General features: G+C 37.2%; 5 protein-coding genes across 12 annotated transcripts in view; 3 read left to right on the top strand and 2 right to left on the bottom strand.

Moving 5' to 3' along the window:
- LOC111196471 (zinc finger protein 239-like) overlaps positions 1-24,100 on the top strand; it is a 294,610-nt gene that overhangs the window by 18,681 nt on the left and 251,829 nt on the right. The gene's annotated exons all lie outside the window — the stretch shown is intronic.
- Positions 1-24,100, bottom strand: part of LOC125801109 (zinc finger protein 501-like) — a 286,089-nt gene that overhangs the window by 47,457 nt on the left and 214,532 nt on the right. The gene's annotated exons all lie outside the window — the stretch shown is intronic.
- The window catches only part of LOC125801144 (zinc finger protein 585B-like), a 252,436-nt gene that overhangs the window by 107,867 nt on the left and 120,469 nt on the right, over positions 1-24,100 (bottom strand). The window lies entirely within an intron of this gene.
- Positions 1-24,100, top strand: part of LOC111196147 (zinc finger protein 239-like) — a 99,256-nt gene that overhangs the window by 66,079 nt on the left and 9,077 nt on the right. Inside the window, exon 1 of one of the 7 annotated variants that reach the window (XM_049477739.1) lies at positions 3,353-3,370. The exons of the other annotated variants lie outside the window; for them this stretch is intronic. The gene's annotated coding sequence lies outside the window, so the exon portion shown is untranslated. Of the gene's footprint in view, positions 1-3,352; positions 3,371-24,100 lie in introns of those variants that run through there. 7 annotated transcript variants of the gene reach the window in all.
- The window catches only part of LOC111196864 (zinc finger protein 239-like), a 156,427-nt gene continuing 135,675 nt past the window's right edge, over positions 3,349-24,100 (top strand). The window contains exon 1 of the mRNA XM_049477930.1: positions 3,349-3,370. The gene's annotated coding sequence lies outside the window, so the exon portion shown is untranslated. The remainder of the gene's footprint in view (positions 3,371-24,100) is intronic.

The following is a 24,100-nucleotide window of genomic DNA, read 5'->3' as shown; positions in this document are numbered from 1 at the left end:
AGAGTTTTAGTAGAACTCAATGAACTCATTCATATATGGCCAAATGTACTAATATATGAGTAATATAACATATATTGATCACTAATATCCTAATTTAGGGCCCCACAGTAGATAACTAAAATATTCCACACTGAAATACAGTAGTTAACATTAGCTAACCTAGCTGGCTTAATCTTTCCACTCTGAAATAAAGTAGTTAACGTTAGCTAATCTAGCTAGCTAAAACATTCCACATGTAAACAAAGTAGTTAAAATTACCTAAAGTAGCTAGTGTTGTAGAAAAGAAAATGTGAGGTGGGCTACCCCCACCTCTCGTCCGGGCTACAACTCCCCTGCGTGTTCGTTTGATAGAGAGAGTCAGACAGTGGAGTGAAGTTGAAAGCAAACCAAGTATTTATTACAAACTGAATATTCAGGAGAACTAACACATGAAAGACCGTCTAACAGCCACCCAGCATAAGTTCTGACCCCCCTCTTATTTGACTCCATGTTTTATACCCCAAAATGACGTGAAACCTGCTGATGAGGCGTTGCTAACGATTAGCTCATGTTAATATGCATAATTTCACGTGTTAGTACTCAAGTTTCACGTGTCTGACCGGACCACTAATGTTTGGCCTTGACTGTGTTCTTCCAGAATGGAACATCGTGGCACTATCTGTGTGTGTTTGTGCATCACCCCCTCTTTGAAGCCGCTGCAGGTTCCCCCACACACAGAAGGCCGCTTTGATCTAAAAGCCTCCTCTGTAGAAATGTAGTCTCGTACTGAGTGTACCAGTCGAGTTAATGACCATTAGTTAGGGTCATGCAGTAAACAAAATGCTTCAAGCATGAGCTACAGAAGTCACACAATGAATTTCATATGTTATATGTTAAAGTGTTAGCAGCGCGTGGTTAGTCCGCCATACAATAGATCCTATGTGTTAATAAACGCCTTATGTATCATGTGGGTTAATTTGTCATAATAAGGTCTGTGTTAGTCACATGCCTGATCAAACAATGTTTATCTATATGTGTAAATAATATATATTGTGAGTATTGGTTAGTCTTCTATATAATTGCGTGTAAAATACACTGTGAGTAAAATGATCAAATGTAAGGTGAGTATTGGTTAATGCATATAAAATACAAGGTTTCACACAATGATTATGTAATTATAGATACTAAGATAAGTAATCATAATTGAAAGATATTTGTCAATACACTCAAGGTAAAATAAACAGTTACTCTTCACTAGCTAAAACATCCCACACTGAAATAAAGTATTTAAAATTACCTAAAGTAGCTAGCTGAAACATTACACACTGAAATAAAGTAGTTAACATTAGCTAATGTAGCTAGCTAAATCTTTTCACTTTGAAATAAAGTTAACATTAGCTACCCTAGCTAGCTAAAACATCCCACACTGAAATAAATTGTTAAAACTACCTAAAGTAGCTAGCTGAAACAGTACACACTGAAATAAAGTAATTAATATTAGCTAACCTAGCTAGCTAAAACATTCCACACTGAAATAAAATAGTTAATATTAGCTAACCTAGCTAGCTATGAAGATTCCACACTGAAATAAAGTAGTTCAAATTACCTAAAGTTGCTAGCTGAAACATTACACACTGAAATAAAGTAGTTAACATTAGCTAACGTAGCTAGCTAATTTTTTTCACTCTCAAATAAAGTAGTTAACATTAGCTAACCTAGCTAGCTAAAACATTCCACACTGAAATAAAGTAGTTAACATTAGCTAACCTAGCAAAAACATTCCACACTGAAATAAAGTAGTTAACATTAGCTAACCTAGCTAAAACATTCCACACTGAAATAAAGTAGTTAACATTAGCTAACCTAGCTAAAACATTCCACACTGAAATAAAGTAGTTAACATTAGCTAACCTAGCAAAAACATTCCACACTGAAAAAGTAGTTAACATTAGCTAACCTAGCTAAAACATTCCACACTGAAAAAGTAGTTAACATTAGCTAGCCTAGTTAACTAAAAGATTCCACACTGAAATAAAGTAGTTACAAAGACTGTATATAGCTGGACAGAGCATCGTTTCTTAAAAGTGAAGCCACCACAGGTCGGGCGCCCCCTGCTGTTCGGCTGCAGAAAGCTGTGTAACTCCACCCATCCCCATAGGTTTCAATGGCAAAACAGACAACTTTCAATCACGTTTTTTTCTAATATACTGTAATTCTACCTCCATTATTTAAATGCAACAGCTAGTGTAACCTCTGCTTATATTGTCAAATTTTTATATCCCCACAGAATTCGGTTTTTAAAACTTTATTCGGCTCTATTCAAAAAAGATGTGGTTATGGTAAAAGGGCTGGTTATGGGCGGGACCAATAACAGACCGTCAGCTCCGCTCCGCCCCGCTCTGCAGTCTGTGACCGCGAGGCAGCCCTCAGGGGCGGGGTTATTTAAATGAGTAGGCGGTCTCTCCACAGCCTTTCTCCCTCCTCTGGTCTCTACTGTGCAGACTCTGGTCTCTGAATCGCCAAAATGGCGGAAGATTTTGGCTTCATTTTCATTGAATGAATGGGAACGGCGACACGGCGTCCATCTTTATATACAGTCTATGAGTAGTTAACATTAGCTAACCAAGCTAGCTAAAACATTCCACACTGAAATAAAGTAGTTAACATTAGCTAACCTAGCTAGCTAAAACATCCCACACTGAAATAAAGTAGTGTAGAAAGTATTGTAGTGAGGTAAGGGTCAGGCACTTTGCCACTAGTGTTTTTATAATAATTATTAGCTTACTGATTTAACAGAAAACTCACTATTTTACTGTAAAAATAAACATAATTAAAAAATCATTTCAAAATGTTCACAGTATCTTTAGCTACACTAAAGATAGTTTTATTAAACAGCCCCTTAACTGATACATTTAATAATAATAATAATAACACGACACATTACATTACATTGTGAATGAAGATACATCAAAATCATATATTTTATCAGAATGTAAAAACTGAGAACAAACAGAATATAGTAATCTGTTATTTGGCTATAATATTTACTACTGAAGCAAGTGTAGCACAGCAATAAAGTTCTACTGTAACTATATTAATATAATCCAATTAGCCATATGTTTAATGCATTTTAATGGATAATAATGTCTGAACTTGTCTTCTAAGAATTAATTGAAGCATAACTTAATAATTTTACAGCGTTTATTACTGTTGTAAGTGTAACAGAGTAAGAAAATACCTTTGTTTTAGATGAACTTTATAAAATGAGGCACTTTAATGCCGTTAAATGAAGTTTTGGCGGCCCCTGCTGTTTAGTGTTGAACTGCAGTTCAACACTGGTCTTTCTGAGCCACCGTACCTCAGCAGCGGTCTATGTGTTTCTGTGCTGCGGGTAGGTGCTGAGCTCCGTGTTTTATGAATAAATAGTGGTTAAAAACATGTTTTAAGTTAAAAAATGCTGCTATTAATTCGAGTATAAGACAGATTAAAAAGTGTTTTGTAGAGAATTCACTGATTTAGGTAATAGTTAAGAGTTTATGAGCTTATTTCTCTCTTCTCTGTTAGAAGTTAAGTGAGACTCACACAAGGCTCAGTTTTCCCTCCACTGTCTGTACCAGCAGAATACAGTGTTGCCAACTCCTCAGTAAGGAAAGTAGCTATTGGCTGTCCTAAAAGTCGCTAGAAGTCGCTAAATGACGCCATCGCCTAATTTGCATAATACCCCAGCTAGCAAAGACATCTGGGCCGATTCCGGCTCTCTTCCGGCAGTGTCGGCTGTTTGTCGGGCTCGGCGTCCCGCATCTGGCCCGACATCGGCTGAACGCCGCTGGCGAAGTGACGGCACGAGCGCGGCGCACAGCATCTGGCCCGACGTCGGCTGAACGTCACTGGCGGAGTGTCGGCGCAGCGCGGCGCACAGCATCTGGCCCGACGTCGGCTGAACGTCACTGGCGGAGTGTCGGCGCCAGCGCGGCGCACAGCATCCGTCCCGACGTCGGCTGAACGTCGCTGGCGGAGTGTCGGCGCCAGCGCGGCACACAGCATCCGGCCCGATATAGTCTGAGCGTCGCTGGCAGAGTGTCGGCGCGAGCGCGGCGCACAGCATCTGGCCCGACATCGGCTGAACGCCGCTGGCGGAGTGTCGGCGCGAGCGCGGTGTCCCGCATCTGGCCCGACATCGGCTGAACGCCGCTGGCGGAGTGTCGGCGCGAGCGCGGCGTCCCGCATCTGGCCCGACATCGGCTGAACGCTGCTGGCGGAGTGTCGGCGCGAGCGCGGCGCACACATCTGGCCCGACATCGGCTGAACGCCGCTGGCGGAGTGTCGGCGCCAGCGCGGCGTCCCGCATCTGGTCCGACATCGGCTGAACGCCGCTGCCGGAGTGTCGGCGCGTGAGAGGCGCACAGCATCTGGCCCGATAGCTGCTCTCATGTCTACAGGTAATGAATGTCAAGCTGTTTACGTTATTAGCATGCTTTTTCAAGACAGTTATTTTATTATTTTATTTATTATTTTAGTTATTATTATTATTATTATTATTATTATTATTAGTAGTAGTAGTAGTAGTAGTAGTATTAGTATTGTTGTTGTTATTATTAACAACAATCATTATTATTCTTGTTTATGCTTATTATTATTTTATTATTATTGTAGTTTTTATTTGTATTTTCTTTATTTACTTATTTTACACACACAGTAATATAGTAATAATCATATTACATAATAAAAATGCATTGAAAAGTATAACAATAATAATAACAATAATAATAACAATAATAACAACAACAACAACAACAATAATAATAATAATAATAATAAACATATTATATTAATGTTGTGTGTATGTGTGTGTATAAACAGTTTTTACAACATATTTGTCCGAATAATGTGTAATATTAAATCTTTATTATGTTTTTATTATTTTTAAGCTGGCATTTGGATGTAAAACCTCAGGTGGCTATTTGTTGACGTCAAGACAGAGCCCACTTTTCGACACGCCCAGTGCTCTGGTCTACAGAGACCTGTGCTTCAGGCAGAGGCTAGCTCTTGGACGTCGTCCCAAATTCTTGGCACGGTTGGTAAGGTTTAAGCAATGTGTTTTAAAGCTCTGAAGCAAAGATAACTTGCGTAAACTGTCAATATTACTGAAATTGGAGTTGTTAGTGTCAATTGTGTTTTTTTTTTTTTAAAAACGATTGAAAACTACCTAGGTTAGCTAGTTTTGCCGGGAAGCGCGCGCTGCCACTTCTGTTTGTGAGTTTTTGTCAGTTTGTATGATATGTTTTACCGCTCTCAAGAAGAACTTTTGTGCGTTAACATTAAAACGTATTGAAATTGGGTTGTTTGTGTCATAAAAAGTGTTTTGTAGTGTTTATATGCTTTAGAAATTACCCAGATAGCCACCGAGTGCTGGCCCAGAATTGGGCCTTAGCTGGTTTCTGACTGTCCTCAAAGCTGGCCCAGAACCGGCCACCGGACTCGGCCCAGTGTATTTTTGAACGTAGGACCAAAACTGGGCCTTATTCGGTTTCTGACTCATCAAAGCTGGCTGGGAGTCAGTCACCGGACTCGGCCCAGTGTCTTTTTGAATGTAGGACCAGGTCTGGGCCTTATTCGGTTTCTGACTCCTCAAAGCTGGCTGAGATTCGGTCACCGGACTCTGCCCAGTGTCTTTTTGAACGTAGGACCAGGACTGGGCCTTTTCCGGTTTCTGACTCCTTGAAGCTGGCTGAGATTCGGTCACCGGACTCTGCCCAGTGTCTTTTTGAACGTAGGACCAGGACTGGGCCTTTTCCGGTTTCTGACTCCTTGAAGCTGGCTGAGATTCGGTCACCGGACTCGGTCCAGTGTCTTTTTGAACGTAGGACCAGGACTGGGCCTACTCTGGTTTCTGACTGTTCTTGAAGCTGGCTGAGATCCTGCCACCGAACTTGGCCCAGTGCCCAACATTGGGCTGAATAGAGTAAGCAAACTGCTTGTAACTGAAGGTACTTTGTCTTTTACTGTTGGTGAATTTGTTTTCTAAGAACTAGGAGGTTCAGGAACCTACAATGTTATTCCTACTACTACAAGCTACAAGCTATTTGTATGTGGAATTTACTTAAATAACCATTTCGTACATCAGTACATCAATATGATTATTATATTATATTATATTATATATATTATATATTATTATAGGAAACACTAATAAGGAACTCACCATTGGTTTAAATAAAGTATTTTTTTTACTCAATTAGTGTTAATGAGAAAAAAACTGTCTGGAAGCTCAAAGAAAGACATAAAACAAAGATTTATATTAAATTTATGTTTAATTCATAAATTTTACATATAAAAAAAGGGGAAAAAAAGAAAACAGAAACAGAATACAATTTGCTAATCTGATCAGATTCCCACAATCTGCTAATCAGATTGTGGGATTCCCAAAGATTCACAGCCCTACTCTGTACTATGAATAACATTGGTTTAATAGGTTATCCCAAACAAGGGTTTGGCACCTGTTGACTTCTTGTTACTTTTTACTGTATTTGTTTTTATTTGCATCTGTTTTAATATGTGATACCTTTGCTACATAAAACTCTCTTAATATTGAGATAATTGGTTTTAAGAAAATTGCATCGGCCTAAAACAATTTCACAGTAATGTACATATACACACATACTGTATAGGTTTTTGTGTGTGTTTGATCTGTACTATGGAGGACCAAAAATGACATATGTATAAATTAATAAATGCACATATTAATGTAGAAATACATAAATATAGATATAAATAAATGAATAAATAAATACATGTTGAAATAAATAAATATATAAATAAATGCACATATAAATGAATGAATAAATAAATAAATAAACACAAATATTTGCATAGGTAAATAAATTAATTAATAAATACATTTCTTATTTATTTATACATTTATTGATATATTAATGTGCATTTATTTATTTATTCATTTTTTTATTTCACCATTTCTACATTTCTTCATTTATTTATTTCCACATTTCTTCATTTATTTATTTCCACATTTCTTCATTTATTTATTTCTGCATTTCTATGGTAATTAGAGCAATTAAAGCAGGATTGGTTGTGGCTCGCTCGTGCGCCGGGACACAGAAGTACAGCGGCTGTCTTTATACATGGGGGTTCCAGTAAAGAAGTGTTTTACACACCAGTACAGTGGTGTATACACCAGTACACCCTACAGAACATAGTTTTACACACCAGTACACAACAGGACAGTGGTGTATACAGCTTCAAAATGTCACTGCTGCAGGCCAAGACAGGAGCAGTAGAGCCAAAACTTTTGCAGCTCAAAAACTAATCCTGCTTTAAAGTAAGGATAGGACCACCTACCTAACTATCATACAAATGCAGAAATACATAAATAAATTAATTAATAAATGTTGAAATAAATATTGAAATAAATGAATGAATAAACAAATGTTAAAATAAATAAATGCACAGATAAATGAATAATTAAAAAATAAATAAGAAATGTATGTATTATTTTATTTATTTAACTATACAATTATTCATGCGTGCATTTATTTTTTTTATTTATTTATACATATGTCATTTTTGATCCACCATACTGTACTGCTTAAATAAATAAATACATCTACATTAATTATACGGAAAATGTGTTGATTATAGAGATTAAAATAATATAAGACAATTAAAATAATGATAATTTAATAATTCATTGATGTCTCCTCCTCAGTAAATTTATATCTTATTCCCGTTTGGAGAACATGTTGGCATTAGCATCCAATGCAACACCTATCATTAGCCTGAGAGCATTACACACCAGTATAGTTTTACTTATTTATATTTTCTGAGTAGGCTCCAAAAGCAAGTTATACCTTCTCTACACATATTTAATTGTACACTTGTTTCTATAGATACAACTATCAACTAATAGAATCAAAGTACAGTAATAGTTTAATGTTAAATATGTTTATTGCAGTCATATTTGCAAATATAATGTTGTTATGTTTGCCATTTCTGACCATTTTTTTTGCATATTATGTTGACCATTTTAAATTCAGCATCACATTCTTGAAATAACTACTTAGAAAATTGGGCACTAGCAGAAGCGAAAGTAGGGGCAGCAACATTAAAACTTATATTAATTTACTGACAACAATAAAAGGCACCTTTGATTTTACTATTTCATTTTCTGCCGATAGATAGATAGATAGATAGATAGATAGATAGATAGATAGATAGATAGATAGATAGATAGATAGATACTTTATTTATCCCGAAGGAAATTTAGGATATATATAAATATAATATAAAACATGAATAAGTTAATTGCTCTGAAAAGCTCCACTATTTTACGTAATGCTGTTAAATTCTCCTGTTGTGTCTAGTTATAGATAACTGTATGTAATTTGATTTTACATTTTTTAAGTAAAACACTTTTGTCTCTAGTATACTAATATAACTTACTGCATACACAAACAACTTCTAGTGTGATTTTACAAATTAGAGAAATGTTGACTAAAGCTTATTTGGTAGTAGTGAGTGTGTTTATATAAAACTGTGCTAGCTAAGTTAATAAAGTACTTACATTTTTAATGAAGTAGCAGAGTGTGCAGGAACGTATTACTGATCTTTATTACTGAATAAAGATTTTTTTGTATTAACTGACAGACACAGCACCATTTTATTTAACTAAAAAGCTAGCTAAAACAAACATTACACAATGACTTGTAGAGACACACAACCACTAAGTTAACCTAGCTGACTAGCTAGCTAACTTACAACATCTAAACAAAAGTTCTGTGGAAGCATTTAGGTTAGCTAATAAAGAACAATTTGCAAGCTAACTACCAAATTGGTTAACTAGCAAGCCTAAATGCTTTTACGGTAACTTATGTAAGTTATGTTTGTAAAAGCATTTAAGCTAATGCTAGCAAACAAGCTGGTTTCTATCCTAGCTAGCTAACTCTTTATTAGCTTAGCTAACCTAAATAACGTTACCGAAACAGTACTTCTGCCTTGTACACTAGTTAACAATTTTAATTTCAAGTAAAACCATACTTTTTGGTTGTCTGTTAGCTGGTTTCTATCCTAGCTAGCTAACTATTTATTAGCTTAGCTAATGTAAATAACGTTACCGAAACAGTACTTCTGTTCTGGCCTAGACACTATAGTTAACAATTTTAATTTCAAGTAAAACCATACTTTTTGGTTGTCTGTTAGTAACTGTTATAGCTACATTATCATTTACATTAACATGAAATGTGTTTAATGCTACATTCTGAGATAATTTAGCCTCAGATAATATCACCTTGATATGCTGCTAAGTTAGCTAGCTTAGCTAACTGAAGAGGCAACACACAGATAGGGTTATAACTCATATTTGACGGTCAAAATATTTATTAAGTACATGGAATCAAAATAAATGCTATTTCAAAAAAGGTACTTAATACTTAGTTAGTTTTGCTACCTACCTACAAACTTCAAAGGTTTCAGGATAGCTGACAGTTGAGGAAAGTTTTAATGTTTGAGGAATCGCGCGCCAAGTGCAACGAGAAACCGCATGGGTTGAACTGGGCTGATGCGCAGGGGCACCAAGGTAAATAACACCTAGATCACTCTAAACGTGATCGCACGCGCACGCACGCACACACACACACGCACACACACACACACACACAGCTTATCCAGTCCATGTAGAAAAATGTTGCCAATAGAATAAGACTCTCTGGGTGTGTGTGTGTGTGTGTGCGCGAAGCAGTACTATAACAGTCTGTGTGTGAGTGTGAGTGTGCGTGTGTCTGTGTGTGTGAAGCAGTACTATAACAGGCTGTGGGTGTGTCTGTGTGTGTGTGAAGCAGTACTATAACAGGCTGTGGGTGTGTCTGTGTGTGTGTGAAGCAGTACTATAACAGGCTGTGTGTGTGTGTGCGTGCGTGCGTGCGTGTGTGCATGGGAAGCAGTGCGTGCGTGCGTGTGTGTGTGTGTGTGTGTGTGTGTGAAGCAGCATAACCACAGGAGTAAGTACTCTTACTGACAGGAGTCATCTGTAACTGTAAATAAAAAGAAAATATACAAGTCAGCTTTGGTAGAAAAGTGCTAACAGTGGGGAACAGTCAGTTTTCCACTTTGTTAGTGCAGTGCTGGTACAGGGTCGTCTGCCGTATTTGAGCCAGGACACACCTGTGTTCAGAGAATCAACAGGTCAGTTGAGACAGTCGTTCACCAGCACCAAAACGACTGCTCACTGACACTGATGTAGAACAGTCAGAAAGTGACACTGGGCCAGCTGTGGGCCAGAAGTATTTTTCTGCTTGCGACTCTAAACCAGCAGTGCCGACTTAGAAACGAGTCCGGGCCAAAGTCGCTGGCTATCTGGGTAGCCTCTTCAGACAACTGCCGAAAACTAACTAAGTTAGCTAAGTTGGTTAATTAGCTAAGTTAGCTTAGCTTAGTCGAGACGCGCGCGCTGCAGCTTCTGGAAACCTCTATTTTGCGCTACTTGTGATTTTGTGACTTATGATTTTAACTACTAACTACTTTGTTGTATTGCTAATTCCAGCAGCATACATATGAAAAATGTCTCAAAATTAAATTAATATTGTGAAGTATTAATTTTGAGAGCGGTGCTTTTTTAATAAAGTTACTTCTGGATAAGTAAGCTGAACCTAGTCAGAAAACAGCTGAAGGCTAGCTTACGTTGTGCACATTCAGCACAAAGGATTGGTTAAAATGACTCTTAATATTATTAACCTTGTGTATGTATTTATGTATGTATATATGTGTGTGTGTGTGTGTGTATGTATATAGTATATGTATATATTAATCCTCGGGGGTACTACTTTTTTTCATATTGTCATAAATTCATAAAGTTCCTATACTATAAAATCTGTATGTTGTTATATCAAAATGTTATCAAAATTATAAAGTGATAATCTGCCCCTGACAGGAAAAACATAAAGTCTGATTTTAAAGATTCACACAAAATGCAAGTAAATGCATATGAATAAAACAGTGTATAAACATGTAAACAAAAAGTCAAGATTGTTATACAATTGTTTATTGAGCAGTAGTGTACTACAATTGTGTAAGTTTGATTGCTCTAGTACAAATCAGTTGTGCAGACGTATCATTTTACAGTCTCATTAAGTCAAAAATGACTTATTTAATATAGCAAAGTATTGTGAACTTACCCATGCTCACACAGCTTTTTTAAAATATTTTTTAATCGTTCAAATAAGCTGTCAAGCTATTATCCACGTCATTGCTTTTCTTGTGTGTGTGTGTGTATGTATGCGTGCATGTGTGCGTATTGGTTATCTAGTAAAAATGTAAAAGTTCAAGGGGAATTATTAATTTTTCAAGCAACTGTATGTACTCTCTCTCGCACTCTCATATTTTTAGGCTAAGACGTCAACTAAGGTAATCTGTTCTGCCTAGCCTGCTCCTGCTCATCGATTTAACAGCAACATTTCTCAGGTATGGAAGTAACTTCAATGTTGCATTCATAGTGTTATAATTTATGCTTGATCATAAAAAGGCAGCACCTTGGACAAACTTGTAGAGTGACTAAAACTCCACTTTTAAACCACATCTACAGGCTAAGCTGGGAAATGAATGGCAGAAGTGTGGCGTTTTCTAAAGCTTGTCGCACATTTAAATCACCATATACATTCTTTTAATTGAAATAAGGTTACACACCACATAATTTGAGGCTTTTGCAGGGTTATGAACCTTTTAGTGGATAAATAAAGTCCAATATATTGTTTACTTTTATTGGTCAGTGTCTGTCAGTAATCTGTATTTTTACACTACAATTTCCCTTTAAAAAAGCTAAAACAATCTGTTGCTCAGTAATTGCTACGATTAAAAAAAATATATATATATAAAGGCTGTGGTAGGGATGTGTTATGAACCCAATAAATCCCAATATATTGTTTATACTGGTTTGCTAAACAACACAGATCAGCACAAGAACAGTCACTGGTCCCGCCTACCTATTAGCTGGCATGCACATTGCCAGCAACTCATCCCCTGCACGGGAGGGAGAGCAATTTTATTGCTTGCGTTGTCCATGCGCAGTTTAAGGTGGCAGAAATTAAGTTCTGCATAAGCTAGATGGAGAACAGTTGTTGCTGTTTTAATAACCAACATTTTACCATTTTAAATTACCCACATTCAGTATTTAATCAATATTTGATTAAGCAGGTTATGTGCCTGATATCCAATGTGTGATGAAAATGTGAAAAAAATATCTTCTCGAGTTCACATGACAAGTTTGCTAATTGGCTTATCCCCAAATCTTACAATTGGATTAGCAATCACTAGTAAAGCTTCCAAGTGTATCTTTTAACTCCACTAACCTTTTGACTACTTCTTGCAAGGTCAGGGTTAGGGGTGTCCCCAATACGATCTTGTAATTTTGAAAGGATTGGAAAATGGATCACTGATCCGAAATGATCAGAAATATAATGTTAGTTTAATCACACATGTATTTTAGTGTAAAGGTTACAGGTGCACATTCTATTCTTCTTACTGAGAGAGGGCAAGTCTTGCCCGAGTCAAATTGGCATGTGCAAATTGATTCACTTTTTTTTTTTTTTTTTTTCACTTTTTTAGAACACTGACTCAGTTGCCGGTGGCAGCATAAAGCAACTGTATATGTATTCTGAATAAGTGAAACATTTTGTGTGTGCTAATTAGAATCAGTTGAAGTAATTATGTTATATACAGAATTGAAATTATCGAATGCTAATGTTCAGTACATTTTGCAACTCTGGCTTGCACACACAACACATCTTTGTAGTTTCTTGTTTTTGTGTAGGTGAAGACATTCCCAGGTACTAATTTTCTACTTCTATTTTTTTTAGGCACCACCACAAACACCCCACATAGGTCTGTATACATTTAATACACATTAACTCATAATTAGTGCAGGTGCCAGGTTGTTAAGATTGTTAGTGTGGTCAGTTCAGGATGGAGAACTATGAACACTACATTTCCAACTCCAATCTCAGACGAAAATCTGTGGCACGTGCAGATAAACTTCTGCAGTCCTTCAATCTGGAGCCTGACTGTCCTATTCCTGAACAGTCTGACTCACCATTTGTCAGTCAGGTGTTTGAGGAAATGGAAGACAATGACGTTTACTTGCCTTACTATGATGCAGTGGCAGAATTGGATTGTAATGGTTCAGATTTAGAGGTAGAGGAGACTTTAGAGGAGAATCCTGAACAGGTACTTCAGAGCTCTTTAGTGAATTGGGCGCTAGAATTTGGTGTGACTTCGGCAGCACTTACTGCACTGTTGTCTGTGTTGAGACCTTTTCACCCAACTTTGCCAAAAGATGCCAGAACACTACTTAAAACACCCAATGACTACAAAGTAGAAAACATTGGAGGGGGTACTTACTTTTACTTTGGCATTCTTAACTCAATATTTGGAATTCTACAAGGGGCTTGGCAGAAAATTCCAAGTAAACATGTGTTAAAGTTGCAATTAAATTTTGATGGGCTTCCACTTCACAAAAGCACAAACATGCAGCTTTGGCCAATCCTTGGAAAAATACAAGAACTGCACAAAAAACCTTTCATTATTGGCATTTTTGCAGGTACCTCCAAACCAACCTCTCTCTCAGACTATCTGAAAGACCTTGTCACTGAAGCCAAATCTTTGAAATCTGGTTTTATTTTTAATGGGAAGCAATTTTTCCTCCAAATAGACACAGTAATTTGTGATGCCCCAGCACGAGCTTACATTAAAGGAATCAAAAGTCACAGTGGCTATAGCGGTTGTGATAAGTGCATACAGAGTGGCATTTACATTCAGAACCGCATGACTTTCCCTGAAACCAGTTCTGTTCTTAGAACAGATGAATCCTTCTCAGAAATGCATGATGAAGACCATCACCTGACCACTTCTCCATTGGTTGAAACTGGCTTAGAAATGGTCTCAGGTTTCCCGCATGATTACATGCATTTAGTTTGTCTAGGTGTAATGCGCCGCTTACTAGATCTTTGGATTTGTGGCCCGCTCAGAATTCGCCTACCAGCACAGAAAGTCAAGACACTGTCTGAAAATCTTGTTGCTCTACAGAACCACACCCCCTGTGAATTTGCTCGCAAGCCTCGAAGTGTGGCAGAAAGAAACAGGTGGAAGGCCACAGAACTGAGACAGTTCTTGCTCTACACAGGTGTTGTAGTCCTTTTTGATGTTTTGAGCACACCTGTTTACCAAAACTTCCTTTTACTTTCTGTTGCTATATCTGTGTTAGCCAGTCCTTCTGTCAGTGCTCCACTGTGTGACTTTGCAAAAACTCTTCTCATTTCATTTGTGGAACACTTTGGACAACTTTATGGAAAGGAACAGTTAGTGTACAACGTGCATGGTTTGGTCCATCTGTGTGATGATGTGAAAAGGCATGGTCATCTTGATGTCATTTCTGGATTTCCTTTTGAAAATTGCCTTGGACAGATTAAAAAAATGATTAGAAGGCCACAGTTCCCTGTGGCGCAGATTATTCGCCGTGTAGCAGAAATGACCCATAGGACTTCATTAGGTACAGTTGAACTGCTCTCTGGTTGGTACCCAAGAAAACAGCACCACAATGGACCTGTTCCCCTCTTTACTTCAGAAGCTGTCCTTGAGTATAAAGAGATCATATCTTGTGATTTCTGTCTGAAAGTCACAGAAGGGGATAACTGCTTTAAATGTGATGAGACCATTGGGCTTGTCCAAAATGTAGTAAAGGTTAGTAGTGACTGTTACTTGGTCTATAAAGAGTTTAGATGTGTTGGTGCATTTTATGAGTATCCCATTGACTCTCAGGTTTATGGCACATATCTTCTGTCTAATCTATCAAGTGACCTGAAAGTCCTTAAGTTTGATGTAAATGTTAGAAAATATGTGCTTTTGCCCTTTAAAGACAAGTTTGTTGGCATTCCTTTATTACATTTACAGTAATGCTAAGTTAGTGTGTTCCTGCTGAGTTGGTTGCCGACTTTTCCATCAGAACACTTGGTTGTTATTTTGGTTTATTTTTCTTTTTCTTTTTTTTTTCTTTTTTTTTTTGGAGGTAATCCCAGGTGGAGTAATTACTCTGTAGCGGGTACACACTCAAGCATCTTGCCTTTAGGGGCTAAGTGTTATGAGAGGTGTTTAAAGTCGCCTCGAGCCTGGTAAGCCTCTGAAGGCTAGAAAGGACTAGAGTTGGAGCTGCTCAAACTAAACTAGATATCGGCTTACTAAGTTTTGGAATTCTTTAAATTAGTTAATTATTTTGTTTGGCCAGTTTTGTTTCTGTTGCTGCTAGTAATAGTCTCCTATTGCTGCAATCTTATGTTTTTGTGCCTGTCAAATCCTTAAAGAACAAACTGCTACTTTTCAAATCTTGAGCAACAGACTTGTGGCATGTATTTATTTGCGTCACTTATTTACTGGAGAGTTGTAATTAGTACACCAAGTCTTAATTATTTTATTGATCGTGCCTTTGAGGGATCATGGGGGTGTTATAAAACTCCCACTTCCACACATGGAGCAGGAGCAGTGTTTTTGGTCTGGTTGATGCGGTTTGGAAAGTAGAAGGGTGAGTGCTGTAAACTAATGTAAAAGCAGTGTTTATCATACATTTTGTTGTGCTTTTGTTTGATCTTTTAAATATGTTCTTGCATATAACGGACATTCACTAATAGTAGGAGTGGGTGACATGGTAATCATGATAATTAGACAATTTAATGATTGACTTAGTTTGTTTGGCATGCAGACAAAATGCATTGGTACTGACAAATTCTTAAACACTATTCCATTACTCCTGTTAGGGTTTGCCAGTTTCTAATTTTTTGTTACCAGAAGCAGGGATTTGCATAAGCCACACAAGTCTGTGATTATGTGGCTGTAATACAGTCACATTCTGGGTTATTTTTAGACAGAAAAAATATCAAATACAGAGTTCTGTTTGTTTACACAGTAAGTGAAGTATACACGTTCCAGTAATTTATGATTAAATGTAGGGCTGCACGATTTGGGCAAAATATCTAATTGCGATTTTTCCACAGAATATTGCGATTGCGATTTAAATTGCGATTATTTTTAATCCATCAAAAACCTAAACCTGTATTAGTGGTTACCATACCTATCAAATAAATTTATAAACTTCTTCCACATAAAATATTCACAGGTATCTCAGATTAAATGCAGTTTTCAGTTTTATTTTTAAATTGCAAGTAACAACAAAATAAATAACAAGGTTTAACTGCAACATCAGTAACTGTAAAGTCTGAGTTTTGAGATGCATTTTTACAATATAAATTAACTTAAAAGTAAATCAGTTTTTTTGCACATTAAATGCAAAAGTAGCATCATTAATGCTTGCATGCACAAAAGGTATAACTGCAACATCAGTAACTGACTGGTCCGCTGTGGACAGTAATGCCTTAGCAGAAAAGCTAAAAAAAAAAGCAAAATATCGGTTTTATCCTAAACTCTGAGTTTTGAGATGCATTTTTACAAATAAATGAACTTAAAAGTAAATCAGTTTTTAGCTGTTAGCTTCATACTGGTAGCTACCAGTGTTGGGCACGTTACTTTGAAAAAGTAATTAGTTATAGTTATTCATTACTTCTCCAAAAAAGTAACTGAGTTACTAACAGAGTTACTCCACTATAAAAGTAATTAGTTACCAGTAAAAGTAACTAATCGCGTTACTTTTTAATATTCGCCCATCAAAAAAGGAAATCAATTATACATTTACTATTAGAAAAATAACAAACGAAAATAAACCCAAAATGTTGACAAAAATATAATCTAACGAATTTAAAAAAAATAAAACGAAATTCTCCACACAACCAAAGAAAATTACTAAAACTTGTAATACTGAAAAAAACGGAAAAAACGGAAAAACGCGTCTGGGGATGAAATTAAACATACCAAGCCACCCTCAAAGGAAATATGTATATATAAACAAAAAAAATAATGGACAAAAACAACAATCTAATGACCGTTAAAATGGTATTAATATAACAACAGCCTTGCCAAAAGAGAATAGAGCTTAGATCAGGCCCAAAACGTGCACGTTTTGCAAGAGAGAAAGAAAGAGAGAGAGAGATTTCTGGTGTGAGTTACTACTCACAGGTAAATATTCTCACGCTGTATCTGCTGTTTCTCTTTCATCTGCCTGGCGCTCATATTGTAATCCCATAGATAGTTCTGCAGTTTCTCAGTGTTTTCTGTCGTATTTTGCGGCTAGCGCAAGCGCTTTACACAAGAACTAACGCCACGGACCAGGTGCCACGCGCTCGGCACAACACCGCCCGCTGTACAACTCCGCTGTACAACAGCGCTTTTAAATTAATTTAACACGAAAATGAGGGTATTCTATCAGTAATTTCAGTTAGTTGTAGTTAGTTTTATAAACACAAAATACAGTTCGAGATAGTTATGTTATTTTCTTTTAATTGCCGTTTTTATCAGATTCAGTTAACACAAATGTTTTTCACTTTCAGTTTTCGCTATTTCGTTCGCTTTAGTGAACAATAACAATTGGTTACTTAGCAACATTATGATTAGCACACCAAAGCTTTATATAAAATAAAAATAGGAGCCCGATTTCGGGTCGGTCCTCGGGTCAGGTCAGGTTCGGGCAGAAAATCTAAGCTCTAAAAGAGAAAGCAGCAGCACCACAAACATCGGAGCAGCTAAAAAGAGCTTAACGTCCTTAATTCGGAACTTGGCTTGTCCACGGCAATCACTGAATTGATTAGAGCAGCAAATCGTCACAATTGTGCCTCACTTCACCACGCCAAACCACAGGCACAGCGGCCAGAAGCTGTTTTAACGCCGTTACTCCCAACACTGGTACAAACTGATATTTATTTATACTGTTTATATATTACTTTTATATTTTATTTAATAATCCCCAAATACTAATAAAATTACAATATAACGAATTCCAAAAGATATAAACGAAAAACGGCACGCAATAGCAGAAATAAAATAAAGAAATATTATTTCTGCCCCAAAAAGACGCGTCGTCACCCCGGCGATGTGTGCGGCGCAAACCGATTAACCCACGCGCGGAGCTTTAAACAGGCAGAGCTGCAGCTGCTGACACGCGTGCAGCACTGTGTGATTATAACAGTGTAACTTGTGGTACATCATAAAGATCATAGTGTGATTTGTTGTATTAAAACAGATCTACCTCACAGACCATTTTCTGGAGCACCATCTGACAGAGCGCAAAGGAAAGCGGAGGGAATTCTCTGCTGACCCGGCGCGAGTTCGGGCATCAAGTCAGGTTCGGGTTCGCAGACAATCTGAACTCTACAACGCATTTAAACAATTGCACAGTGTCCGCCTGGCTTTAAATTATTTTATCCAAGTCTTCCACCCATGTCCAAGCGCCACTTTAAATTTAATTCACCCTGATGTAGCTGCAATGGAGAGAGCGGCAGTGCATGCTGGCTTCGTTGCGTTGAACGCAGCCCCGCCCTCCAGTGAAAAAAATATTCAAATGAATCCAGCCCCTGCTGCATCAGGCCAATCGGAGAAGAGCAGGCGGTGTGCTCACACACACACACAAGCCTCTCAGACACAGAACAGGCGCTTTTAACCACATAAGTTGGAAACACTTGCAGGCTATTGGCTAATTCAAATCGCAGCTCCTGCGATTGAAAAATCGCGTCCATTCAAATCGCGATTTCGATTAAAAAACGATTAATCGTTCAGCCCTAATTAAATGTTTAGCCCTGCTAATCAGAGGACTTCAGTCAGTCAGCTAGCTAGTATGATAGCTAGTTAGCATTTATCATTCTGTTCACCGCAGAACACACTAAAACACCACTATTAATAATTATTATTAATAAGAAACACAAAGAAACTCCACTAATAAACGTTTAGATGAGTGTGATTCAGCAACTGGATGAACAGATATTAGATTTCACTAGCTAACATCTAACATCACAACAAAGATTGTGTTTCAGTTAAATGGCACATTTTTATAAGAAAAAGCTTAAAACCTGTTAAAGATATTTCAATACAGCGGTATATGGTCTTACTGTTATACTGCCTAATAAGTGGCTTTGTCTTTGATTTGAAGAGCACACAATCTTACAACTACTTTGGCCCTGTGTTTATCCCCAACTGTTGTCAGAGAGAAGCATAATTTATCAGAGTGCCCCCATTCTGTGGCCATCTTAAAGGCACATAAATAAATAAGCTACTTTGGCCTTTATTAGCAAGACACAGAGCAGAAAATTGGCATGCCAAGACCTTCATATTTAAGATACTTTTAAAATGTTTTAATACATAATTACTGTTATACTGCCCAACCTTGCCCTTAACCTTAACTTAGTGTAGTGGTTTATATACAGAATCTTCTGCCATTGAAATAAAATATTTATATGCTCCTTTGTATTATACTTACAGAATGTAAGTATTAAAACTTAATTTTGATAAAATATTACCATGTCTCCCACATCTTCTAATTTTAAGGTTTTAGGGGTGTAACGGTCCACAGATAATCACGGGATGCAACACAGGTGAACCACAGATCAGTTTGATAGGTTGGTAGATAGGTAAACAAATAAATGAAGTTCATTTTTGTAAAGGCTTTACATACCCCAGTAGGATTTTTGCTTTCCTTGCCTTTTTTTTTTTTTTTTTAGAGAATATGAATTATAACACACAAACTTTTTTAAACTCATGATAAAGTTACGCTTGTGGTGTAGACTCACTGTTTTCTCTTTTTAAATCATAACCAAAAACATCCAAATAACCTTGATCAAAATTTCACATACCCCAGTTCTTAATACCATGTATTGCCCCATCCATGACATCCATGACAGCTTTTTTGTGGTAGCTGTGGATGAGGGTCTTTATTTTCTCAGATGGTAAAGCTGCCCATTCTTCTGCTCATTTACCTCCAGTATTTGCTGATAACATGCTGCATTCATCTTCCTCTTCAAATTTGACCAAATTTCCTGTGCCTTTGTAGCTCACACACCCTAAAACATTAGCGATCATCATATACCTAGTTGACACCACTCCACATGTAATGATAGATTTTGGTCTAATCACTCCAAATTACTTTAATCAAGAATTATTCATTATTGACCCACGCCCTTGACTGGGCAGAGAAGAAGAAAAGGGGGGGAGCGAACTCAGAGTATTTGGGGTGGAGTTCGGGGCAGCTTCACTGTAAAGCGTGAAACTGAAGCCCCCCCCCCCCCCCCCCCCCTCGTACGAAGAGAAACATGAGAAATGAGGAATACAATTAAAGAAGGAGGAAGATGGGGAGGAGGTGGGTGCGAGGTTGTTCAACGAGCAGGTAGAGGGGAAGTGATGGTTTAAATAGGGAAGGAAATGGGAGGAATTAGGGCGTGGATCATCTCCCAAAATTTAGTTATGGACATAACTCCACGTTTTGAGGCTTGTCTCTGTGCTGTTTGGCATACTGTATGTGAAATACTCTGTGGCATTGGCACAGTATATAGCTTTTTTCTGGTCACTTGACCATGCAGCCCGTTTTTCTTCAAGTGCCTCCTTATTGTGCATCAGCCACACCGCTAGTTTTCAGAGAGTCCTGTATTTCAATTGTTGTTATTTTTAGGTTTTTCTTTGCATCCCGAACCATTTTCCTGGCAGTTGTGGCCAAAGTGTTTGGTTTTGGTTTTTCAGAGACCTTGATTTTCAATCTGTTAATCACAGTTTGAGCACTGCTGACTGGCATTATCAATTCCTTGGATATCTTTTTGTATCCCTTTCCTGTTTTATACAGTTTAACTATCTTTTCCCATATATTCATTAAATTATTTTGCTTTCCTTATGACTCACAATCCAGAAATGTCTCACAATCCAGAAATGTCAAAGAGCCTGTCTGGATCCCAAAAAATCTTAGCTTTAATGCACACACATTGGTTACAAGCAAATAGGACACAAATGAGGATGTTAGCTTTTTGTAGCCATTCAAACCCATTTTTGTCAAGTTCTATGCATGTTATCAGTCACTAATCACCAGGGTAGAAACTTCTGCTCAGGGTTATTTGAGTGTTTTTGGTTATCATTATGATTTTAAAAAGAGAAAGCACAGATTGTGAACAAGATAAAAAAAAATATATATATATATATGTGTCAAACTTGCTTGAATCGTGTGTGTGTGTGTGTGTGTGTGTGTGTGTGTGTGTGAGAGAGAGATATGTGTATACATATGTATATGTGTAATGAGACAGGAAATATTGTACACCAATATATATATATTTTTTTAAATTAAGCTGCAAGCTCCTGCTGTCACTACAGTATGCATCAACTCTCCAAGAGCATAAGTATATTATGAGAATCCCAAAACAAATATCACTCTAACTACAGATTTAGATATTTTTAAATTTCATACTTTATATTTTATTCTGATCTGAAAAACAATCTGTGACTTGCAATTTGTAGCTGTTCTGATATGTAAGATTTGTGATCCGTTACACCACTAAATTCCAGTAGTAAACAGGTAAGTTTTATACCTCATGATGGCCAGGACAGTGCTGAAATGAGCATCTCAGCCATGCCAAAGATCTTGTAGGCAAGTCACTTATTTGCAGTGTCTGTGGGCAGGTCACCGACACACACATAGTCACAGTAGACCGATCTTCTGTCTCTTAGAATGAGGGCTTTTACAGTCATGATGCTTGTTGCTAACCAGTTCTTAAGTGTGAACTTTGAGGTTGAAGTGGGCTAACTGTAGATGTCCCCTCTCTGAGCCCAGACTCCCTCAGTCATTTACGTAATTTTCTTTTAGCACAGACCTGGTTTTCAGGAGGTATGAAACACTATATGTATAGTGTGGGACTGCCAGGGTTCTGGGCAGTCATTTGTAAGAAGAATCAGTCCCATGTGGAAATTAAGTGTGTGCATAAGGGTTGGTGTTTGTGTACAATATAACCTTGCTAGATTTGCAAGCAATGTCACGAGTGTAACTTTGTTGGCAACCACCACCTTGGGAGACTTGCATTATTCACATAACCACTGTTACATAAAAATATGGTGTTAACTGCTTTTGTACTCACTTATATAATTAAATTAAGCTAATTACATATTGTTGTGCCCCCCTCCCCCATGTTTTTACAGAATGTTTCATATTGTTGAGTTTAGGGAATCATCTGAAGTTGAGGTTGTACCAGACTCTTGGGTGAAAAATAATTCCTGTCTTTGGCCATCATACAAATCAGTAGGCAGGATCAGGCAAGCCATTTGTCGGCAAGAGATTCCTGGTGACAGCTGGAAGAGTTTTGAGATTAGGGTGCTTTGCACAGAGGGTATATATAAATTTAAATGTCTTAAGTTGGCTTGGAAAATGTACTCTTGTTCTATTTCTCTTATTTATATTCTACACACTTTTCTATAAACATTTTCAAATGCCAGTTTTTAAGCTAAAACCAGCAATTTAAGTAACTTTTGGTAACGATATGTCATACAAACTTTACTTTTCTTGTTTAAAGTAAAAATGGCAAAATATCACATTGTTGTGAGTTGGTGCTGGAGGAAGCTAGAATCTTTTGTTAAGGGCCTGACCTATAAATATTAATCATGAGACTAAAAGATCAATTTAGATGTATTATCTGCATTAGGTTGTGTACTGTTTGGGATTCATACAAACTGTTAATTAAAACATTTGCTCTTTTAACAGTAACATATCAAGATGCACGTGCAAAGTTGCCACGGGCAGCAGTGACCTCAGATTTGCAGTCTGATGAAAATGATGACCGCCCAGCCTACTTTAAACGAAAGAATCGGTAAGATATTTAGAAATTGAAGTGAGGAAGAGTGAGATTTCTGTTCTAAACATAAACTCTGTTTGCTTCTGTTTCTTTTTCAGTGGTTCAAAAATGTTTATCTCTAGTGGCAGTGAGGATGAGTTGGAATCACCTATTTTTAGAAAAAGAAGAAATGTAGAAGTTGGGGCTAGTGAAAGCAGTGCACCTATTCCAGCAGCACCATCTGTGCCACAACCACCACCCAAAATCTTCAGATCCACTGACTCTAGGGAGAATATTGGACAGCAAACCAGACCTGCGAGTAACTTTGGCATGGTAGATTCTGATACTTCTGGTAAGTTTGTTTGTTGGTATCGGGTAGTTGCCTAAATTTTTTTAAATTAATTTCAACAATAAATAACTGCAATAAAATACATTCAGTAGAAACAGAATAATCTATAAATGTTTCTGTTTCTCAAAACTATAACCTACCAAGTCCCTTATTTTGTATAAAATAATAATGTAACGAAATAAAAAAGTAAATAACAACAAAAATCTCAATCTTCAAAAAGTGAGCTCAGCACAATTGGTCTCTTTCAGCTCAACATTCCACCACTTCTACCTGTTTAACACACATGAGCTAGCGCTCACAGTTCATGGTAACAAAAAAAAACAACAATTTTGTCAAATCTCAAGAAGCTCAGTGTGCTCTGTACGGGAGTGTCTGGTTGCTCATCTGTGCGGTCCTTATTGCCACACAGAGCAAGTAAAGTCTAGATAAATGAGGTTTGTGGTAAGCTCACTGTGACACAGGGCAGCCATTTACTGAAAGATGCATATCTTGCATCAGAAACGCAGTGTTTTGAAAAAAACTTAAATCTGTCCACCAGTACTGCGGCCGAGCAGATCTGCAACCTAGCTCTCATATTCATGGTGTGCAGCAATGTCTAACTGGAATGTGGTTCATGTTGATGTGTTTTAATGCATAGCTGGTTCGTGATTTGGATATAATGGTGAACAGTGTGGTGCAACTATAATAATTGTATGGCATATGTGTGTATGGCATATTGTTAATTTCCACAGGTGACTGATTTAGTTTCAGCCTTAGTCTTTTGACTAAAATGGTTAACATTTTTGTAATATTTTAGTCATTTTCTTCCCCCTCTTCAAGTAAAAACAAGGTCTACACAAAAAATGAATCAAATTGCTTTTGGAAAAGCGTGGATCTTATTAAAGAAACTATTTGTCATTTTTTTAAATCTGGTCTCAAATGTTGTCAGGCCATTCTCATACATGTGAATGAGCTGGTTGGTGATTCCTCCTTTCAGGTTTAAGTGTGTGTGTGTCTGCTCTAAATATTTGTGTTTAGTTCAGTAGTGGCACTTCACATTGCTACT

This window comes from Astyanax mexicanus, chromosome 4 (assembly GCF_023375975.1).
Source record: "Astyanax mexicanus isolate ESR-SI-001 chromosome 4, AstMex3_surface, whole genome shotgun sequence".
NCBI classification, from domain to species: Eukaryota; Metazoa; Chordata; class Actinopteri; order Characiformes; family Acestrorhamphidae; genus Astyanax; species Astyanax mexicanus.
Note: the sequence above shows the minus strand (reverse complement) of the source record. Positions and strands in the feature narration are given on the sequence as shown.